The sequence below is a fragment of the Callithrix jacchus genome, chromosome 21, assembly GCF_049354715.1.
Source record: "Callithrix jacchus isolate 240 chromosome 21, calJac240_pri, whole genome shotgun sequence".
Lineage (NCBI taxonomy): Eukaryota > Metazoa > Chordata > Mammalia > Primates > Cebidae > Callithrix > Callithrix jacchus.
The window spans coordinates 84,226-109,776 of NC_133522.1; positions in this window are offsets into that span (position 1 = coordinate 84,226).

Genomic DNA, 25,551 nt, shown 5'->3' on the forward strand with positions numbered 1-25,551 from the left:
ACATGAGAGAGCATACTGAGTTGGTGTATATACTCCAAAAGAGAGTAGAATAAGGCATTGTATATTTTTTCTAACATACTATATTCCGAGCCATTTTCTTTTAACTTTGGGGCGCCTAGATATTATTTAGATTTTTTTCGATTCGCATAAAATTACAATTTCTGCATTTTACATGAGAGAGCCTATTGAGTTGGTGTATATCCTGCAAAACAGAGCAGAAAAAAGCATTGTATATAGAATGCTTAGCGCCTGCTTTCAGCTTTGCTGCAAACTAAAACACTGACTGACTTTGGTTAACCCCCTAACCTCTTTGAGCCTCAGTTTTTTCATCTGAAAAAATCAATGATGGTTTGAATTTCTTCCGAATATGACATTCAGTTATCTCTCTCTCCATTGTGGAAGCACTGGGAGCTATTGTTCTCCTGTGTCTGGTGGCCGTTATGACTTCTGCATTATCAAGGGGCCCTCTCTAACCTAAATAACCCCCCAAAGAAATTATGTTTGTAATCATTTCTGCCTGGTAAGCGAAATGACAAGAGAAAAGAGCTAGTTGTGAATAGCCCTGTGGATGGCGAATTAATGGGATCTGTGCAAACAGTTGCTTATAGAGCCATAATTTGCCTTTCGTTTTCCTTTGCAACTCAGAAAAAAAGTGAATAATTTTCAAAGAGCCGCTCACTGAACATATTTTTTAAAAACATGTCATTGGCAAAAGGGGCACTTGGTTGCTTGATTGCCATATATCTCTGAGTATGTGGAACAGTTATTTTTAGCTGGGGGTAACTAGCTGAGAAGAAAGCTGCAGCATCTTGGAGGCAGAAGAATCTTTGTATGTCTTATGTTGGCATGGAGAAAGCAAAGCGAAAGGGCAGAGTATAAAAGGTTGTTAACTAGATAAGGGGTCAGCTGCATTTCCTCTGGCTGCTCAGAGGTAAGTTCCTAAAGCAATAGAGACCACATTGTGGGTGGGAATGTGTTTGCAGGGTCTAATTAGTTTACTCAAGAAAAGCAAAAAAGAGAAAGGGCTAAAAATATATAGATTGTAAAATTCATGGCTTCATTTGCTCTTCTTTGCCTTTGAAACCTTTTTAAAACCTTATAGTAGAACAATTTGTAATCCTTGAAGCCTTTTTGCTACCACTCTTGTCAGCTTGTCTAAGGCCACCGTAACTTATCAGCTACTGGGGAAAGTTGTTTAAACTCTCTAAGCCTCCTTTTTTCCCACTGGTTCACTTAGGGGCACTAATTCCTAATGTTTCTGCCTGAGTTATTGTTTTTCAGATCCCATAATTGTTTGCATATGTGCTCTATAAGATGCGTCACCTAGCACACGTTGTGGGCAACCTCAGGTGTAGAAGTTAGGACATCTTTGTGCCTGGATTTGGCTGTTACTAACAAGACGGAACGGGGAGGAAGGGCAGAGTAGACTACTGTAGAATTTCTCTGGATTCTTTTGGTTTCTCCAGAAAATGATACTGTTCTTATATTTAAAGATAACTATCTGCCTAGGCATATTGAAATTCTAAGGTTGACACCACTTTGCATTGATCCTAGGGCAGGGTTTCAGGATTGCTGGAGCAGCATCATCCTTTTACAGTATATATTTCAGTCAGCAGGCTGGTCATGGCCTCCTCAGTGTGCAATCTTCTTACTGATGGTGGGCGTCAGTTGGCTGGACTCACAGTTTCCATCTCTTAGGCTGGGCAGGCCCATGGTGGCAATGGAAAAATTTCATGGGAACATACATCAGAAGTAATAAGAAATCCATCTTCTTAAAGCCTTCATAGGAGATTTCCTGAAGATTTATAAAAGGCACTTCATTGATCAAATGACTCTGATGTTTCCCCTCACTGGAAGAAATTCAGGTCACCAGCCCACTTAAAATCATTGTGTTCTCCTTTTGCAGTAACCTCTGCTCATATAATTTCTTTATGGCATATTATATACTATTAACTTAATATCCTGATTAGTGGAGCTAGCAAACACTCAGTATCACTATAAACTGCAGTATCATAACTGACTTCCTTTAAAAATCATCTAATGTTTCTTTAAAATTACTGGTGCTTTTGTAAAGTAGTTCATATTTAGGAATATGAACATTTTATCATGCTGGAAAATTATTTGAATTCCTTTTCATTTAAAACCTATAGCTTTCTATTTAATCTAGCTTTCACAAATATTTTATTTGCCCACTATAGAAAAATCGAGTTTAGAGATAAATGTAAAGTCACTCATAGCTCCATCCAAAAGTCAACAACTCTTAATATCATTATTTTTGTTCTTGTTCTCAGTATTTTTGCTGAATCTATGTTTCGTAGAGTTTCATCATATGTCAGATAAAACTGCATATATATGAGTTTTTAAACAATACATTTTTATTGTCATAAATGAAATACACATTTAATATGGTATGACTAGGACATATAGAGAGATATAACAAAGAAAATTAAAGTCATTTAAAATCTTACCAAATCTAATAACCATAAACCTTTCGATGTATTTTCTCAGAATACTTTTTCCTATGCCTTTTATATTTTCTTGATTATCAAGTACTTAAGCGTATAGAAAGGACAGAAACTAATATAAGCAGTAATGGAAAATTTTAAAATATGGGTATTTTTCTGCATGTGTTTCAGATTGTCTAGTTTTTGTTGTCCTTTGTCCTCCCCACGTGTCCCTTTATTTTCCTGGCAAAACAAAGCATTACAGATATAGTTGCAGCTTCCTATACTCCATTTTATTTTTCTAAAACTTATTGATATTGAAATGTCTACCTCTGGTCTACTTACTCTCCCTGCCGAATAATACTTTACCATATGGAAATACCACGATGTACAATTACATGCATAGTGCCATATACATTTGTTTACAGGTTTCTTGGGAAGAATCTCTCTTACTGTGTTCCCAGAAGAGGGATTGGTAAGTTATAGGGGAGGCTTGTCTTCATTTTTACTATGAATTTCCAATTGTTTAAAGTAGTTGTAACAATTTGTATTCCCACAGGAAATGTGGGGAAACTTGTTTTGTGTTTGGCTTCACTTGATATTCCTAGGCTTTTACTTTTTGTTTGTCAATCTTATGAATGTAAAATGGTATGTTTTAATTTATATTGTGCGCAGACTTTATTATTCGGGACACATGTAACCTTTCTCATGCACCACTGTCATGGATTTGTTTTCAATTTAACTCATTTATTACGCACGGAAAACTGTGAGGTTTCTCAAAGATGGCGATGAGAACTGCTGATGGATTTGCTGCATTAGATCCACCCTCTCCAGCTCTGGCCCTCTAGTGTCAGTATTTCTGCCTTCCATTTATACTGCTTCCTCTTTTCAGGTTCTGGGAACATTCTGGCTGTAGAAATCAGTTGCAGTAATTGGAAGAACTTTTACTAAAGTGACTTACTTGTCTTCTTACCTAGTAATTATGCAGACTGTAAAATATATTTATGAAAAAATTCAAGTTATATACAAAACCAGACACTACCAAAGCATATACAAAGTTCATGATCCCTTTTATTTTTCTCTTCTTCCTCTTCCAATATATAACCACTTGTAGAGAGCCCCTACTATTTCCTTTCTATTTATGTTTATGTCCAAATGCAATAGATATTCTCTAACATATCTCCTTGGATCCATGAGAAGGTGAATGTAATTTTTAAAAATGAATATGACATCTCTACATCAGCACAGTATTGCATTATATGGAAATAAGAGAAAGAATCTAACTCTTCCATGGACATTTAGTTGCTTGTAGTTTTCTATTATTTTAAACAGTGTTGTGGAAAACGCTCTTGTAAATGTCTTTGGACATCGATGTGAAAATTGTCTTAGGAGATATTTGTAGAAATGCTATTTACATGGTCTTTTTTGCCTACTTTATTCATTTTTATTTAGAACATTTTATAGAACTTTAGGAATTGGTGACTTCTAAGTAGGTGTAAAACACAGTACCGGGCCAGGCATGGTGGCTCACACCTGTAATCCCAGCACTTCGGGAGGCTGAGGCAGGTGGATCACGAGGTCAAGAGATCGAGACCATCCTGGTCAACATGGTGAAACCCCATCTCTACTAAAGATACAAAAAATTAGCTGGGCATGGTGGTGAGTTCCTGTAGTCCCAGCTACTTGGGTGGCTGAGGCACGAGAATTTCCTGAACCCAGAATGCGGAGCTTGCAGTGAGCTGAGATCACGCCATTGCACTTCAGCCTGGGTGGCATGAGCGAAACTCCGTCTCAAAAAAAACAAAAAAACAAAAAAAACACAGTACCTGGATTCTCTGAGCTTTATGTTTTGTTTGAAGCAGGGGAAGTGACAGTAACTACCTGTTAGGGTGATTTTGAGGATTAAATGAGATACTGTGTACAAAGTTTATAGCATGGGTTTTGGATCACAACAGAGAGTAAGAAGTTCAGTTTTGCCTCCTCTTAGTCGGTGCCGAACCCAAATATACTTTTAAATATTCTTTCATCACAGATTTTAAAGTTTGATAGAAATAGAATTATATTGTGATCACTCCATATGTAAGGTTTCTTTTAGTCAAGAAAATGTTTTTGATATTCAGCCATGTTGTAGCACATGTCAATAGTTCTTTCCTTTTTTATCCTCCTATCTCAGGTCTTAAAAAAGGAATACTGCAGAAAAAAATGAAACAATATTTCCACTTGTATTCGGTTTTGGTCTACAGTTGACATTGTTCTCAAGTATCACTAACAGGTTCCCATGGAGAGAAAAATTTATTTTCTGTCCACAACATAACAGGAATTATAACAGATGCAGAAGGCCTACTAGCCCTGTGTGAAAATCATCATGTTGACTATATTTCTCAAAAGTTAAACTCAGGTGTAGGGGCAGCTGTCAGTCTGTTTCCTCACTATCAATCCCACCACTTTTATTTTTTCATTTGGGGAAAAATAATAATGACTGTAAGAACAATGAAAAATAATAAAAGGACAGTAAAAAGGTTGAATGCACTGGCTGTGGCAGGGAGCAATCAGAAATGGTTTGTTATTTCCCTTCACTTTATCAAAGTTGCTACGTGGACTCATTCTTACCCACCTGTTGGGTAGAATCTTTGATATTTTCTATTTCACTGAGCAATTTAAGATATTAAGAAATTCTGTCTAGTTCAAAACAGGAGCAGAAAACCAAGCACCACACTTTCTCACTCATAATTGGGAGTCGAACAGTGAGAACACATGGACACAGGGAGGGAACAACACACATTGGGGCCAGTTGGGGGTCAGAGGAGGGTGAGACGGGGAGACCATTAGGACAAATAGCTAGTGCATGTGAAGCTTAAAACCTAGATGAACGGTTTATAGGTGCAGCAAAGCACCATGGTACACATATACCTATATAATAAACCTACACATTCTGAACCTGTATCCTGGAACTTCAGAAAAATCCTGTTTAGTTTAATTTCCAAACTCAAAAATCTCATTCAGCTGAAAACTTAACCCTTTTTTACATATTTTAACACATAAAATAATCAACAATGAAAACAGGTAGAGGTTGAGCATCTCTGATCCATAAACCCCAAAATCCAAAATACTCCAAGATCTGAAATTCATCCACATCGATGGCTGAGATAGCGATATGTGTGCTTTCTGATGGTTCAATGTATACAAACTTTGATTCGTGCACAAAATTTCTAAAAATATGTAAAATTTTATTTGCGTTATGTGTATGAGGTGTACGTAAACATAGGTGAATTTTGTGTTTAGACTTCAGTTATATCTTTAAGAGATCTCTTTATGTATATGTAAATGTTCCAAAATATGAAAAAAGTTTAAAATCCAAAACACTTCTAGTCCCAAGGAATTCAGATAAGGAATATTCAACCACTACATCTAATAAGTCATGGATACTTTAAAATGAAATTTTAAAAGTATTTAAAGAGTCCAAAAGACATCAGGAGAAAAGGGACAGGACAAAAAGTGGGGAAGGGGATGCAAACGAAAACAAACAAAATAATGAAACAAACCATTAAATTGTAAGCTTGAATCCAATTACATCATTCGACCACTAATAAATCTATATTTAATAACGTTAAATGTTATTGAACCATACCACATACTCCAATTAAAGTGCAGAGATTGCCAGAATTGATTTAAAAAACCCACAAGACCCAGTGCTGTATATGAAATACACACTTTGAATAGAAAAAAAGAAGACAAATATACGTAGGTCTAAATAAGTACATTTGAATTTTTTTAAGACAGTGTCCTACTCTATCCCCTAGGCTGGAGTACAGTGGTGCAATCTCTGCTCACTGTAAACTTCGCCTCCTGGGTTTGAGCAATTCTCCTGCCTCAGCCTTTTGAGTAGCCGGGAATACAGAAACCTGCCACGACGCCTAGCTAAATGTTGGGGTATTTTTAATAAAGCTGGGGTTTCACTGCATGGGATAGGCTTGTCCTAAACTTTTGACCTCAAGTGATCTACCTGCCTCAGCCTCCCAAAGTGCTGGGATTGCAGGTGTGAGCCACTGTACCTGACCCTAAATGAGTACATTTAAAATGACATACTATGCAAACAGTCAGCAATGGAAGTGTGAAGAAGCTATATTAATACCAAATAAAATGTGCTTAAGTCAAAACAGTATTTCCAAAGATAAAGAGGGATAGTTCATGATTACAGAAGAGTCATTTCATCAAAAAAATGGATTAAAAATAATTTGTGCATCAATTTGCACAAAACAAAACTGAACTAAAGGAATAAACAAACAATCCACAATTTTGATTGGTGATTTTAATACCCATCTCCCAAGCAGTTGATAGATAAACTAGACAAAATCTTAGTCAAGATGCAGATGACCTGAACAACACTCTCCACCATCTTAAACAAACCAATGGAAGACGACACCCAATAACCACAGAATACTGTATGTTTCAAGTACATGTAGTGTTCACTAGGATAGGTCACATGCTAGGTCGTAAAACAAGACTGAATAGATCAAATCAAATTGAATTCATGCAGTGTATGTTACCTGACCACAATAGGATTAAAACAGAAATTAACAATAAGAGAACTAGGAAAGCTCCAAGTATTTGGAGATTAAATATAATACACAAGCCCAAGAAGAAAGCAAAAGGTAGAATATAAAATATTTTATTCTAAGGGATAATCAAAATACAACATGCCAACACTTATGAATTACAGCTATGGGAGTTCCCAGAGGGAAGTATAGCCATACATGCTTATACTGCAATAGAAGAAAAAGAGAAAGGTCTAAAATCAATGACGTAAATGTTCACCTAAAGAAGATTGAAAACACACACACACACACACACACACACACAGAGCAAAGAAAACTCCAACGAAGTAGTAAGAAGGAAACAATAAAGGTAAAAGTGCAGAGATAAACCAAATTGAAGACAGACAAAATAATAGAGAAAACTAACAAAGCAAAGAAGCTGGTTGTTTTAAAATATCAACATTAATAAACCTTAAGCTACTCTGATCATGAAAAAAAAAGAGGAAACACAAATTGTCAGTATCAATATCAGAAGTGAAAGCGAAGTGAAACTATCACTACAGATCCTGCAGACGTGAAAAGGATAATAAGAGACTATCATAAACAACGTCATGGTGACAAATTCTGCAACTTAGATGAAATGAACAAAGTATCTGAAAAATACAACAAAAACTAACACGAATTTTGCAGAAAATGTGTCCGGGAAAATTAAAAGATACATTAAACAAAAGAATATGCAAGCCACAGCCTGACAGAAAATGGTCATAAATCTATTTTCAGTAAAGAGCCTGATTTCCAGAATATAGAAAGCAGTTTTATAACCTGAAAATAAGGCTGGGCACAGTGGCTCACACCTGTAGTGCCAGTACTTTGGGAGGCCGAGGAGGATGAATGGCTTAAGGCCAGGAGTTTGAGACTAGTCTGGGCAACATGGTGAGACCCTGATACCTAGTATAAGTACAAAAAATTAGCCTTGTATGTTGGCTAATATCAATACAAAAAGTTAGCCTGGTATCAGCTAATTGGGAGACTGAGGTGGGAGGATCGCTTGAGCCCAGGAAGCAGAGGCTGTAGTGAGCCAAGATTGCACCATTGCCTTCCAGCCTGGATGACAGAACAACTAAAAGAAAAAAAGAGAACAATTACTGTTTAGAAGGGGAAAAAATTTGGGGAGCCACTTTGCAAAGATAATATACAAGTGGGACAAAACGGTTAACATCAAGGAAATGCAGATTAAAACCACAGTGAGGGGAGGGCCAGTGGGAGGGGGAGGTGGGGAGGGATAGCCTGGGGAGAAATGCCAAATGTGGGTGAAGGGGAGAAGAAAAGCAAAGCACACTGCCATGTGTGTACCTACGCAACTGTCTTGCATGCTCTGCTCATGTACCCCAAAACCTATAATCCAATAAAAAATTAAAAAAATAAATTTAAAAAAAAAAAAAAAAAAAAAAAAAAACCACAGTGAGATACTACTACACACCCCACAAAATAACTAGGTTGGGAAAGACTAAACACCAAATGTTGGCAAGAATACAGCACAACTATAACTATTGCTAATGGGACTATAAAACAGTACAACTACTTTGTCAAATTTCTGGAATTTTCTTATAGAACGAATATACATCTCATCTATAATAAATTTCCGAGTTAGGAATCTACCCCAATTAGTGAAAATACATGTTAATAAAAATACTTATAGAAGACCACAATAGCTTTACTCATAATAATCAAAAGTTGAAAATATTTCTGGTGACCACAAATAGAGGATCAGGTAGCGAACTACGTTATTTCATAGCATGAAATACTACTCAGCAATAAAAATGAAAGAGATACTGATATGTGTAACCTGACTGATAAATATAAAAATTATTTTGTGGACTGAAGGGAGCCTTATATATAGGGTTATCACAACATGATTCAAGTTATGTGGAATTTCTAAAGTTGGCAAACTTAGTCTACAATGAAAAAAATCCAAGGGTACAGAGCTGGAGACTGAGACAAGTCATGAGGAAACTTTCTGGGATTGTATTAGTCCGTTTTTTCACTGCTGATAAAGACATACCTGATACTGGGTACTTTATTCAAAAAAGGTTTAAGGGACTCACAGTTGCACCTGGCTGGGGAGGCCTCATCATCACGGCAGAAAGTCAAAGGGACATCTTACATGGTGGCAGACAAGAGAAATGAGAAACAAGCAAAAGGGCTTTCCTCTTATAGAAGCATCAGCTCTTGTGAGACTTACTCACTATCACAAGAACAGTATGGGGGAAACTGTCACCATGATTAAATTCTCTCCCACCAGGTCCCTCCCACAACACGTGGGAATTCTGGGAGCTACAATTTAAGAAGAGACTTGGGTGAGGACACAGCCAAACCATATCAGGGATTATTGTACTGTTCTTTATTTGATAGAGTTTTGGGTTACACATATGTATACTATTGTCAAAATTCGGTAAATACATACTTAAAATTTTTGCATTTCATCATTTGTAAACTTTACACAAAGGAAAAAAAAAGGCACCAAATTCTAGTTAATGCACGTTGAGTTACTGATGTCTGCAATTTACTTTAAAATGCCTAAAAACTATAATGGATTACTGGATGGATAGAAAGATGGATCTATGGATGGACATGAGATAAAACAAGACTCCAAGTTGGTGAAGATACAGTTAAAGTGTTCACTGTAAAGTTTTTTCAACTTTGTTGTACGTTCATAAATGTTCATGATAAAATATCAACGAGAACAATTTTCATCCCTCCTCCTCTGTGACAGCCTCAGCCTGAGAAACCCACAGTGGGAAGGGAAAGGAGGGCAGTGTGTTTGTTTATGACCACCCACCCTCACTTCTTAGCAGTGCTTTCTGGCTCTTCTAGGGTTGGATAGGGGCAGGGAGAAAGGAGAGACAGAGGAACAGATAGGGCTTTATTGAATAGTTCAGCTGTATTATGGTGTCACATTTTAGGAGCAGGCATGCAGTTTTGGGCCCTTTCTCACGCGTTCCTGAGAAATTCTCCTGGTAGGGATCTCTGACAGCAGTTCACTACCTCAGGTAATACAGTTTCTAGGAAGCCACTAAGAGCCCTCCTACCACCTGCCTCTGGGGGTCCTGGGCAGCCTTTTCCTTACCCCTGGCAGGAAGCTTTTCAGGGCAGTGTCCTCCTTAAAATCAATGGTTTTCTCGATTATGGAATTCCTATTTGGCCCATATAAAACATGCAAACACCTTTGTTTGGCTTAACTTGAAGTACGGGCCACTCCCAGCTCCAGTCTTTATCGCTTCTATCTGCCCCATTATTTCAACTTGGCCACAGCCTTTTGCTTTTGGATTGTATTCAAATGGGATAGCAGTTCCCGTGTTCTCCAGCCTTCAGGGACGTGAGCTAATCAGTTTGAATTGTTAATTAGAAGTTCCTGTTCATGCAGCTCTTTAGCTTTAAAATGAAGCAGCAGCATTTTCCCATCCATGAGAATTGGGTGAGGAGGGAGTTCATACAACACACAACCCTTTCAAAAGTCTTCAGTGTAATTAAAAAAAAAATGCCCAGTGTGGTGGCTCACATCGGTAATCCCAGTACTTTGGGCAGCTCAGGTAGGCAGATCATAAGGTCAGGCTTTGGAGACTACCCTGGCAAACATGGGGAGACATTCATTCCCAAAGCAAAATTTTGGAATTGTAATTCCAAAAGCAAAAATCCAACCACAAAAGATAAAGTCTTAATCAGTAGAGCTTTACAGAAGGAAGTAATGTAGGTAGTAAGGGCACTTTTGGAAATGTCTGGAATTAGAGGAATCGATGTATCACCTGTTAGAAATTGTACTCGCTTGGTAGCAAAATTTTCCTTGTGTTCACTTAAAATAATAGTCTTGTTGTTTTAAAACCAACGCACAGTCAGAGGGTGACTTGGATGTTTATTTTTTATTCTCTTTGCCTTCTTGTTTTAAGAATGGATTTTTCCTAAATTCTAATTATTATTGTAACTTACATAAGTGCAGCCGATTTTTCTTTTAAGGATAAAACTACATTTAAGTAGCTTTGTCTGGATTATCAAAACCAGGCCCTGAAGAAGTGAGTTCCTAAAGGGTAGGAACTTTGCTTATGTCTATATCTCAGTTGTGTTAAACAGAATAACTGGCGCAAATTAGCAAATGATGCACTGAGGAATCATAGAACAAAAGACTTTATGAAGAACTAAGTTTCAGATTCAGGGTGACGCTAAGGAGCTAGTGTACCAGAGGATGGTATGCCTTCTGCAATCACAAAAGCAGCATTCAGTCTGATCTGGGCTCTAAGAAGTGCTCCTTGAGACCTGAAATTTTATCCTAACACTGCCACTAACAGGTTAAGTCAGAAAGTTCACTTCCCAGAGCTTTCGATTTCTGGTTTCCAAATCAGCACAATGAGAAACTGAAAAGAAGGAAAGAGGAAAAAAAGAGAGGGTCAGAGATCCCTCCTGCTTGTACAATGCCATGATTTGGACACAGGGTTTGGGCAACCATGGCCCATCCACCAATTCCTGCCTGTCGTCTCTTGTCAGACAGCTCATGAGCCACGAATGTGAAAGAATTCAAAAAAGTAACAATATTTTGGGACATGTCAACAATTATATAAAATGCAATTTTCAGTTCTCATAAAAGTACTTTGGAACTCAGCCCCACTCCTTTATTACCCATTTCTATGGCTGCTTTCACACCACAACCGCAGAGATAAGTAGCTGTGACAGAGACCATATGGGCTTCCAAGCCTAAAATATTTACTGCCTAGACCTTTCCAGAAAAAAAAAAGGATTGCTGATCTTTTACACAGACAATCAAGCAAGCGATCACCTGAGAACATTAAAATCTGTGTCTAGGACAAATGGGGCCTATATAAACTAGGGAATAATCTTCCCCACTACTTATGCAAGAACATTCACCCTTGAGAGAGCAGGCTACATGGCTTGGCAGCACTACTGCCACCAGTCCAGACTTCCCCTCACCTGTGCCCTATAAGTGACCAGCATTTCTAGGCATCCGTGGAGCAGCGGGGTGCATTCTCATGGCTGGCCCCACACCTTCCCTTCCTCCTGCTTCCTCACATTCTATTTTCTGAGTGGTTGTCAAAGGAACGCTGAATTTTGCTGTCACTTTTTCAGACCCCAATTCCACTTATGACAGTCTTGGTACCAGGAAGCATTCCAAGCTCCTATCTCATCACCACAACCGCCTGCTTCTCACTTAGTCCAGACGAGCTTGCCACAGTGCACTTGCTTTTTAATCGCTCTCTCTCTTCTTGCCTTCACCTCCTCTCCCTCCCTCTCTCCCTGGCTCTTTCTGTCACACGGGTGTGTGCACATACACAAGTTCCGATTAGATAAAAGAAGAAACACTTTTTAAGTTTCTTTCTAGGCCTAATAGAAAATTCTTTTTTTTTTTTTTTTTTTACAAAAACAGAGCTGTTTTTTTCCATTGCAAAAAATAATAAAATAGATTTATGAGGTACAGAGGCGTGCAGAAAAGTATTTTAGAAGTGGAGTCAGAACTCTACTGTGGAAATGGGGCTTTCTTTGTGCCCCTCGCACTCATGGACACCATCTCTAATGCACCGTTCACGCCTAGACCCACGCCTCAGCCTTTCCGGGGGTCGTTCCGAGCCACCTGCCAGGCAGGCACTAACACGCCGGCCTCTCAGGAGCACAGACTTCTGCTCCGTCTACATCCCAGCCTGTGCACCCGAAGGGACCCAACAGCTGAGTCCCAGCCCCACTGCGGCAGAGGGCAGGGACCAGCACGCACACCCTCAAGTCTACATGAAGACCCTCCCTGAGACTGTCGCCAGCACCGACCCCTGGATCACCCCGGCCCTGGGCGACGGATGGGGGTCTGGGGCGCATGCCCCAGAGGCATGGAGGCAGAGAGGAGGCCAGCGGAAATTAGAGGTCACTGGGACAGGCTTGTCTTCCCCTCCCTTCCAGCAGTGGCGGGCCCCAGTCCCCACCCCTCTCCCAGGCCCCCGGTCTGGTGGCACCATGGCCACAAAGGGCAGCGAGGGTGCGTGCCCGACGCCTCGGTGCCTCGTGGTACCTGAACCCACTTGGTCGAGTGGCAGCTGCACCGCATCGACGAGGGGCCGCAGCAGGGTGGAGTCCGTGGTACTGGCGGTGCCGGAGGGCGACGGAAAGTCTTAGACTAGGGACTGCTCTCCACCTTGCGCCCAGTGCCGCCCGCGCTCATTGCGAGTGACCGCTCCCTTGCCTCCAACTTCCAGCAACTCCCAACGCTGGTTCTCCACGTTGTGCCGGCAGGCGCCGACAGCTGCCCACAGAACAATCCCGGCGTGGAACCCTTACGCGGCAGGCAATCAGAGAGCGCCGGCTGCACAGCGCCCCTCCCCCGTGCTGAGGGGCGGGGCAAAGGGAGGAGGCTCACGGGAAGGTTGTAGCCTGAGGGCGCCTCCTGGGCAGAGTGGGATGCCTTTCTGGGGCGAAACTTTAGAAGGGTGTCGTTGCCCCTTCGCCCCTCCCTTTTTCCTCCCTGGAATGTCATGGCCATCCACCTCTCTCTAGGAGGGACAGCACGCAACCTAGGGGTGGGCAGTGGCCCCCCAAAAAAACAGCAAAGTGAGGGACGTCCAAAGCATTGCTGGGGACATTGGGGACCAAGCTTGGGCCTGGGAGGAGGGGAACGGTGAACCAAACCTAGCTGAAAAGCCCTTTTGTCTTCAAAACTGCTGTGTAAAAGCCCAAAGTGGAAAACAATCCCATGGTCTGACCCTTTCAGTCCCCCTCCAGCTGCACCTCAGCCATCCAGGCGGAGCCAGGTGTTCCTGGGTTGGATGCCTGTGGTTGCGGGGAGATGGACTCACCTTTGTTGCGTTAAAATTTAGTTCTTTGGTAGCCACCCGCTCTTATTGAACGTCCTGCCTTCCTCCTCAAAGAGGTGGTTTCTAAGCATCCCTTCACCCCCTGAGCACAGTCACCCTCAGACTTTTGAATTCTGCATGTCCGCATACCTTCTGGGTGTTGAGGGAGGGTTATATATATGTGTAATTCATTTGCCCCAAACTTCATAAAAGTAATCCATTTGGGCTCTTTGAAAATGCAACATCAACTTTTGTTCAGCAGACGTTTAGAAGAGGAATGCCACAGAAGGGTTCCTAATTCCCCTTGGGAGCGCAAGACTTAAGGGTTTGGCAGTTTGTGATTTGGGTAAAAATAGTGTTTACTGGGAGTTTAACTACATGTTTTAATACTTTTGGTAGAATAGCTCAATAATAAAATAGATTTTATTACATTCAGGACTGAATAAAGACTGTTAGAAAAAATATACAATGCCTTATTCTACTTAGTTTTGGATTATATACACCAACTCAGTATGCTCGCTCAGAAAAAATACCGAAATTTTAATTTTATGCGAATCGAAAAAAATCTAAATATTATCTAGGCACCCCAATGTTAAAAGCAAAATTGCTGTGAATATAATCTGTCAGAAAAAATATACAATGCCCTTTTGTACTCTGTTTTGGAGTATATACACCAATTCAATATGCTCTCTCATGTAAACTACCAAAATTCTAACTTTATGCGAATCGAAAAAAATCTAAATATTATCTAGGCACCCCAATGTTAAAAGGAAAATTTCTCTGAATATAATCTGTCATAAAAAATATACAATGCCCTTTTCTACTGTGTTTTGCAGTATATACACCAACTAAATATGCCCTCTCATGTAAAATACCGAAATTCTAATTTTACGCGAATCGAAAAAAATCTAAATAATATCTAGGCCTCCCACAGCTAAAAGAAAATGGCTCTGAATATAGTCTGTTAGTTAAAATATACAATACCTTATTCTACTCTGTTTTGGAGTATATACAGCAACTCCGTATGCTCTCTCATGTAAAATACAGAAATTCTAATTTTACCCGAATCGAAAAAATCTAAATACGATCTAGGCAACCCAATATTAAAAACAAAATTGCTCTGAATCAAATCTGTCAGAAAAAATATACAATGCCCTATTCTACTCTGTGTTGGAGTATATACACCACCTCCATATGCTCTCTCATGTAAAATACAGAAATTCTATATTTAAGTGAATCGAAAAAAATCTACATTTTATCTAGGCACCTTAATGTTAAAAGCAAAATTGCTGTGAATATAATCTGTCAGAAAAAATATACAATGCCCTTTTGTACTCTGTTTTGGAGTATATACACAAACTCAGTATGCTCTCTCATGTAAACTACCGAAATTCTAATTTTACGTGAATCGAAAAAAATCTAAATATTATTTAGGCACCCTAATGGTAAAAGCAAAATTGCTCTGAAAATACACTGTCAGAAAAAATATACAATGCCCTTTTCTACTCTGTTTCGGTGTATATACACCAACTCAATATGCTCTCTCATGTGAAATACCGAAATTCTAAATTTACATGAATCGAAAAAATCTAAATTTTATCTAGGCACCCCAAAGTTAAAATAAAATGGCTCTCAATATAGTCCGTTAGAAAAAATATACAATGCCTTATTCTACTCTGTTTTGGAGTATATACACCAACTCAGTATGCTCTCTCATGTAAAATACTGAAATAATAATTTTACCCGAATCGAAAAAATCTAAATATAATCTAGGCACCCCAATGTTAAAAACAAAATTGCCCTTAATATAATCTGTCAGAAAAAATATACAATGCCCTATTCTACCCTGTTTTGGAGTATATACACCAACTCCATATGCTCTCTCATGTAAAATACAGAAATTCTATATTGAAGCGAATTGAAAAAAAAACTAAATATAATCTAGGCACCCCAATATTAAAAACAAAATTGCTCTGAATATAATCTGTCAAAAAAAATATACAATGTTTATTCTACTCTGTTTTGGAGTATATACACCAACTCAGTATGCTCTCTCATGTAAAATACCGAAATTCTAAATTTACATGAATCTAAAAAAATCTAAATATTATCTAGGCACCACAATGTTAAAACCAAAATTGCTCTGAATATACTCTGTCAGAAAAAATATACAATGCCCTATTCTACTTTGTTGTGGATTATATACACCAACTCAATATTCTCTCTCATGTAAAATACTGAAATTCTAATTTTATGGAAATCGAATAAAATCTAAATAATATCTAGGTGCCCCAATGTTAAAAGAAATGGTTCTCAGAATAGTCTGTTAAAAAAATATACAATGCCTCATTCTACTCTGTTTTGGAGTATATACGCCAAATCAGTATGTTCTCTCATGTAAAATACCGAAATACTAATTTTACGTTAATCGAAAAATTTTAAATATTATCTAGGCATCCGAATGTTAAAAGCAAAATTGCTCTGAATATAATCTGTCAGAAAATATATAAAATGCCCTTTTCTACTCTTTTTGGGAGTATATACACAAACTCAATATGCTCTCTCATGTATAATACCGAAATTACAATTTTACGTGAATCGAAAAAAATCTAAATATCTAGGCGCCCCTAAGCAAAAAAAAAAAAAAGGCTCTGAATATAGTCTGTTAGAAAACATATACAGTGCCCTATTCTACTCTCTTTTGGAATATATACACCAACTCAGTATGCTCTCTCATGTAAAATACAGAAATGCTAATTTTACGTGAATCAAAAAATATCTAAATATTATCCAGGCACCCCAATGTTAAAAGAAAAAGTGCTCTCAATATAATTTGTCTGAAAAAATATACGATGCCATTTTCTACTCTGTTTTGGAGTATATACACCAACTCAGTATGCTCTCTCATGTAAAATACAGAAATTCTAAATTTACCCGAATCGAAAAAATCTAAGTATAATCTAGGCACCCCAATGTTAAAAACAAAATTGCTCTGAATATAATCTGTCAGAAAAAATATACAATGTTCTATTCTACTCTGTTTTGGAGTATATACACCAAATCCATATGCTCTCTCGTGTAAAATACAGAAGTTCTATATTGAAGCGAATTGAAAAAAATATAAATAAAATCTAGGCCCCCAATATTAAAAGGATATTTCTCTGAATATAATCTGTCAGAAAAAATATACAATGCCTTATTCTACTCTGTTTTGGAGTATATACACCATCTCAGTATGCTCTCTCATGTCAAATACCGAAATTTGAATTTTACGCGAATTGAAAAAAATCTAAATAATATGTAGGCACCCAAAAGCTAAAAGAAAATGGCTCTGGAAATATTCTGTTAGAAAAAATATACAATGCCCTATTCTACTCTCTTAAAGTATATACACCAACTCAGTATGCTCCCTCATGTAAAATACCGTATTTCTAATTTTACGTGAATCAAAAATAATCTAAATTTTTTCAGGCACCCCAATGATAAAAGCAAAATTACTCTGAATATAATCTGTCAGAAAAAATATACAACGCCCTATTCTACTCTGTTTTGGAATATATGCACCAACTCCATATGCTCTCTCATGTAAAATACAGAAATTCTATATTTAAGCGAATTGAAAAATATCTAAATATTATCTAGGCACCTGAATGTTAAAAGCAAAATTGCTCTAAATATAATCTGTCAAAAAAATATGCAATGCCTTATTCTACCCTGTTTTGGAGTATATACACCAACTCAGTGTGCTCTCTCATGTAAAATACCGAAATTCTAATTTCACGTGAATTGAAAACAATCTAAATATTATCTAGGCACCTGAATGTTAAAAGCAAAATTGCTCTGAATATCATATGTTCAGAAAAAATATACAATGCCCTATTCTACTCTCTTGGAGTATATACACCAACTCAGTATGCTCTCTCATGTAAAATAACTTAATTCTAAATTAAGTGAATCAAAAATAATCTAAATATTATCCAGGCACCCCAATGTTAAAAGCAAAATTACTCTGAATATAATCTGTTCAGAGAAATATACAATGTTCTTTTCTACTTTGTTTTGGAGTATATGCACCAACTCCATATGCTCTCTCATGTAAAATACACAAATTCTATATTTAAGCGAATCGAAAAAAATCTAAATATTATTTAGGCGCCCCAATGTTAAAAGCAAAATTGCTCTGAATATAATCTGTTCAGAAAAAATATACAATGTTCTTTTCTACTCTGTTTTGAATTATATACACCAAGTCAATATGCTCTCTCATGTAAAAAACCGAAACTCTAATTTTACACGAAACGAAAAATATCTAAATAATATCTAGGCTCCACAAAGTTAAAAGAAACTGGCTCTGAATATAGTCTGTTAGAGAAGAAACAATGCCTTATTCTACTCTGTTTTGCAGTATATACACCAACTCAGTATGCTCTCTCATGTAAAATAAAGAAATTCAAATTTTACCAGAATCTAATAAATCTAAATGTTTTCTAGGCAACCCAATGTTAAAAAAAAATTGCTCTGAATATAATCTGTCAGAAAAAATATACAATGCCCTTTTCTACTTTGTTTTGGAGTATATACAAAAACTCAATATGCCCTCTCATGTAAAATAACGAAATTCTAATTTTACCCGAATCGAAATAATCTAAATATATTCTAGGCTACCCAATGTTAAAAGCAATATTTCTCTGAATATAATCTGACATAAAAAATACAAAATGCCCTTTTCTACTCTCTTTTGTTATATACACCAGCTCAATATGCTCTATCACGTAAAATACAGAAATTCAAAATTTACGTGAATAGAAAAAAATCTAAATAATATCTAGGCACCCAAAGTTAAAAGAAAATGGCTCTGAATATAGTCTGTTATAAAAAATATACAATGCCTTATTCTTCTCTGTTTTACAGTATATACACCAACTCAGTATGCTCTCTCATGTAAAATACCGAAATTATAATATTACCGGAATCGAAAAAACCTAAATATTATCTAGGCACCCAAATGTTAAAAACAAAATTGCTCTGCATATAATCTCTCAGAAAAAATATACAATGCCCTTTTCTACACTGTTTTAAAGTATATACAACAACTCAATATGCTCTCTCATGTAAAATACCGAAATTCAAATTTTACATGAGTCGAAAATAATCTAAATAATATATAGGCGCCCCAAAGGTAAAAGAAAATGGCTCTGAGTATAGTCTCTTAAAAAAAATACACAATGCCTGATTCTATTCTGTTTTGGAGTATATAACCCAACTCAATATGCTCTCTCTCGTAAAATACAGAAATTCTAATTTTACCCGAATAGAAATAATCTAAATATTATCTAGGCACCCCAATGTTAAAAACAAAACTGCTCTGAATATAATCTGTCTGACAAAATATACAATGCCCTATTCTACTCTGTTTGGGAGTATATTCACCAACTTCATATGCTCTCTCCTGTAAAATACAAAAATACTATATTTAGAGAATCGAAAAAAATCTAAATATTATCTAGGCACCCCAATGTTAAAAACAAATTGCTCTGAATATAATCTTTCAGAAAAAATATACAATGCCCTATTCTAATCGGTTTTTACGTATATACACCAACTCCATATGCTCTCTCATGTAAAATACAGAAATTGTATATTTAAGTGAATTGAAAAAAATCTAAATATTATCTAGGCAACACAATGTTAAAAACAATATTTCTCTGTGTGTAATCTGTCAGAGAAAATATACAATGCCCTTTTCTACTCTGTTTTGTAGTATATACACCAACTCCATATATATATACCAACTCCATATGCTCTCTCATGTAAAATACAAAAATTCTGTATTTAAGCGAATGGAAAAAAATATAAAAATTATCTAGGCACCCCAATGTTAAAAGCAAAATTGCTCTGAATATAATCTGTCAGAAAAAATATACAATGCCTTTTTCGACTCTGTTTCATAGTATATAAACCAAGTTAATATGCTCTCTCATGTAAAATACAAAAATTCTGATTTTATGTGAATCAAAAAAAATCTAAATAATACCTAGGTGCCCAAAAGTTAAAAGAAAATGGCTCTGAATATAGTGTGTTAGAGAAAACATACAATGCCTTATTCTACTCTATTTTGGAGTATATACACCAACTCAGTATGCTCTCTCATGTAAAATACAGAAATTCTAATTTTACGCGAATCGAAAAAAATCTAAATATTATCTAGGCACCCCAATGTTAAAAACAAAATTGCTCTGAATATAAGCTGTCAGAAAAAATATACAATGCCCTATTCTACTCTGTTTCGGAGTATATACAGCAACTCCATATGCTCTCTCATGTCAAATACCGAAATTCCAATTTTACGCGAATCGAAAAAAATCTAAATAATATCTAGGCGCCCTAAAGTTAAAAGAAAATGGTTCTAAATATAGTCTGTAAGAAAAAATATACAATGCCTTATTCTTCTCTGTTTTGGAGTATATACACCAACTCCATATGGTCTCTCAAGTAAAATACAGAAATTCTATATTTAAGCGAATCGGAAAAATTCTAGATATTATCAAGGCACCTCAATGTGAAAAGCAAAATTGCTCTTAATATAATCTGTCAGAAAAAATATACAATGCCCTTTTCTACTCGGTTCTGTAGTATATACAGCAACTCAATATGCTCTCTCATGTAAAATACCGAAATTCAAATTTTACGTGAATCGAAAAAAATCTAAATAATATCTAGGCGCCCCAAACTTGAAAGAAAATGGCTCTGAATATAGTCTGTTAGAAAAAATATACAATGCCTTTTTCTACTCTCTTTTGGAGTATATACACTAACTCAGTATGCTCTCTCATGTAAAATACAGAAATTCTAATTTTAAACGAATCGAAAAAAATCTAAATATTATCTAGGCACCCCAATGTTAAAAACAAAACTGCTCCGAATATAATCTGTCAGAAAAATTATACAATGCCCTATTCTACTCTGTTTTGGAGTATATACACCAACTCAGTATGCTCTCTCATATAAAATACAGAAATTCTCTATTTAAGTGAATCGAAAAAAATCTAAATATTATCTAGGCACCCAAATGTTAAAAACAAAATTTCTCTGAATATAATCTGTCAGAGAAAATATACAATGCCCTATTCTACTCTGTTTTGGAGTATATACAACAACTCTGTAGGCTCTCTCATGTAAAATACCGAAATTCTTATTTTAAGTGAATCCATAAGTTTCTAAATATTATCTAGGCACTGCAATGTTAAAATCAAAATTTCTCTTAATAAAATCTGTCAGAAAAAATGTACAATGCCCTTTTCTACTCTGTTTTGTAGTATATACACCAACTCCATATGCTCTCTCATGTAAAATACAAAAATTCTGTATTTAAGCGAATGGAAAAAAATCTAAACATTATCTAGGCACCCCAATGTTAAACCAAAATTGCTCTGAATATAATCTGTCAGAAAAAATATACAATGCCCATTTCTACTCTGTTTTAAAGTATAAAAACCAACTTAATATGCTCTCTCTTATAAAATACAGAAATTCTATATTGAAGCGAATCGAAAAGATCTAAATATTATCTAGGCACCCCAATGTTAAAAACAAAATTGCTCTGAATAAAATCTCTCAGAAAAAATATACAATGCCCTTTTCTACTATGTTTTGGAGTATATACACCAACTCAGTATGCTCTCTCATGTAAAATACAGAAATTCTAATTTTACGTGAACCGAAAAAAATCTAAATATTATCTAGGCACTGCAATGTTTAAAGAAAAATTGCTCTGAATATAATCTGTCAGAAAAATATACAATGCATTTTTCTACTCTGATTTGGAGTATATACACCAACCCAATATGCTCTCTCATATAAAATACAGAAATTCTAAATTTACACGAATTGAAATAAACGTAAATAATATTTAGGCACCCAATGTTAAAAGCAAAATTGCTTTGAATATAATCTGTCAGAAAAAATATACAATTCCCTTTCCTAATCTGTTTTAAAGTATATACACCAACTCAATATGCTCTCTCATGTAAAATACCGAAATTATAAATTTATGCAAATTAAAAAAATTCTAAATATTATCTAGGCACCCGAATGTTAACAGCAAAATTGCTCTACTCTGTTTTGGAGTATATACACCAACTTAATATGCTCTCCGATGTAAAATACAGAAATTCACATTTTACACGAACCGAAAAATCTAAATATTATCTAGGCATTTCAATCTTAAAAGCAAAATTGCTCTGAATATAATTTGTCAGAAAAAATAAACAATGCTTTTTTCTACTCTGTTTTGGAGTATATTCACCAACTCAATATGCTCTCTCATGTAAAATACCGAAATTCTAAATTTCCACGAATCGAAAAAAATCTAAATATTTTCTAGGCCCCCCAATGTTAAAAGCAAAATTGCTCTGAATAAAATCTTTCAGAGAAAATATATAATGCCCTTTTCTGTTCTGTTTTGGGGAATATAAACCAACCCAATATGCTCTCTCATGTAAAATACCAAAATTCTAAATTTACGCGAATCGAAAAAAATCTAAATATTATCGAGGCACCCAATGTAAAAGCAAAATTGCTCTGAATATAATCTGTCAGAAATAATATACAATGCCCTTTCCTACTCTGTTATAAAGTATATACACCAACTCAATATGCTCTCTCATGTAAAATACAGAAATTATAAATTGATGGAAATTAAAAAATTCTAAATATTATCTAGGCACCCCAATGTTAAAAGCAAAATTGTTCTGAATGTAATCTGCCAGAAAAAATATACAATGCCTTTTTCTACTATGTTTTCCAATATATACACCAAGTCAATATGCTCTCACATGTAAAATACAGTAGGTCAAATTTTACACGAACCGAAAAAAATCTAAATATTATTTAGGCATTCCAATGATAAAAGAAAAATTGCTCTGAATATAATCTGTCAGAAAAAATATACAATGCTTTTTTCTACTCTGTTTTCGAGTATATACACTAACCCAATATGCTCTCTCATGTAAAATACAGAAATTCTAAATTTACGCGAATCGAAAAAAATCTGAATATTATCTAGGCACCACAATGCAAAAACCAAAATGTCTCGGAACAAAATCTGTCAGAGAAAATATACATTGCTCTTTTCTACTCTGTATTGGAGTATATAAACCAACTCAATATGCTCTCACATGCAGAGTAACGAAATTCTAAATTTAAACGAACAGAAAAAAATCGAAATATTATCTAGGTATACCAATGTTAAAAGCAATATTGCTCTGAATATAATCTGTCAGAAAAAATATACAATGCTTTTTTGTACTTTCTTTTGGCGCATATACATTAACCCAATATGCTCTCTCATGTAAAATATCGAAATTCTAAATTTACGCGAATCGAAAAAAATCTAAATATTATCTAGGCACCCGAATGATAAAATAAAATAGCTCTGAATATAATCAGTCATAAAAAATATACAATCCCCTTTTCTACTTTGTTTTGGAGTATATACACCAACTCAATATGCTCTCTCATGTAAAATACCGAAATTGTAAATTTACGTGACTCGAAAGAAATCTAAATATTATTGAGGTACCACAATGTTAAAACCAAAATTTCTCTGAATATAATCTGTCAGAAATATATACAATGCCCTATTCTACTCTGTTTTGATGTATATACACAAACTCAATATGTTCTCTCATATAAAATACCGAAATTCGAATTTTACGGGAATCGACAAAAATCCAAATATTATCTAGGCACCCCAATATTAAAGGAGAATGGCTCTGAATATAATCTGTCAGAAAAAATATAAAATGCTTTTTTCTACTCTGTTTTGGAGTATATACACCAACTCAATATGCTCTCTCATGTAAAATACCAAAATTCAAAATTTAAATGAACAGCAAAAAGTCTAAATATTATCTAGGCATTCCAATGTTAAAAGCAAAATTGTTCTGAATATAATCTGTCAAAAATAATATACAATGCCCTTTCCTACCCTGTTATAAATTATATACACCAGCTCAATATGCTCTCTCATGTAAAATACGGAAATTCTAACTTTACGTGAATCGAAAAAAATCTAAATATTATCTAGGCACCCCAATGTTAAAAGCAAAATTGCTCTGAATATAATCTGTCAGAAAAAAATATACAATGCCCTTTTGTACTTTGATTTTTAATATATACACCAACTCAATATACTCTCATGTAAAATACAGAAATTCTAATTTTACGTGAATTGAAAAAAATCTAAATGATATCTGGGAGCCCCAAAGTTAAAGAAAATGGCTCTGAATATAGTCGGTAAGAAAAAATATACAATGCCTTATTCTACTCTGTTTTGGAGTATAGACCAACTCAGTATGCTCCCTCATGTAAAATACCGAAATTCTAATTTTACGTGAATCGAAAAATAACTAAATATTATCAGGGCACTCCAATAATAAAAGGAAAATTGCTCTTAATATAATCGGTCAGAGAAAATATATAATGCCCTATTCTACACTGTTTTGGAGTATATACACCAACTCAATATGCTCCCTCATGTAAAATACCGAAATTCTAATTTTACGCGAATAGAAAAAAATCTAAATAATATCTAGGCACCCCAAATTTAAAAGAAAATGCCTATGAATATAGTCTATTAAAAAAAATATACAAGGCCTTCTTCTACTCTGTTTTGGAGTAAATACACCAACTCCGTATGCTCTCACATGTAAAATACAGAAATTTAATTTTACCAGAATCGAATAAATCTAAATATTATCTAGGCACCCCAATGTTAAAAACAAAATTGCTCTGAATATAATCTGTCAGAACAAATATACAATGCCCTATTCTACTCTGTTTTGGAGTATATATACCAACTACATACGGTCTCTAATGGAAAATACAGAAATTCTAATTTTACGAGAATCGAAATAAATCTGAATAATATCTAGGCACACCAAAGTTAAAAGAAAATGGCTCTGAATATAGTCAGTTAGAAAAAATATAGAATGCTTTATTCTTCTCTATTTTGGAGTATATACACCAACTGCATATGCTCTCTCATGTAAAATACAGAAATTCTATATTTAAGCGAATCGAAAAAATCTAAATATTATCTAGGCACCCCAATGTTAAAAACAAAATTTCTCTGAATATAATTTGTCAGAAAAAAATATACAATGCTTTTTTCTACTCTGTTTTAAAGTATATACATCAACTCCATAAGCTCTCATGTAAAATACAGAAATTCTATATTTAAGCGAATTGAATAAAATCTAAATATTATCTAGGCACCCCAAAGCTAAAAACAAAATTGTGCTGAATATAATCTGTCAGAACAAATATACAATGCCCTATTTTACTCTGTTTTGGAGTATATACACCAACTACATACGGTCCCTAATGTAAAATACAGAAATTTTAATTTTACGAGAATCGAAATAAATCTGAATAATATCTAGGCACCCCAAAACTAAACAAAAATGGCTCTGAATATAGTCAGTTAGAAAAAATATAGAATGCTTTATTCTACTATGTTTTGGAGTATATACACCAACTCAGTATGCTCTCTTGTGTAAAATACAGAAATTCAAATTTTACCAGAATGGAAATAATGTAAATATTATCTAGGCACCCCAATGTTAAAAACAAAATTGCTCTGATTATAAACTGTCAGAAAAAATATACAATGCCCTATTCTACTTTGTTTTTGAGTATATACACCAACTCTACATGTTCTCTAATGTAAAA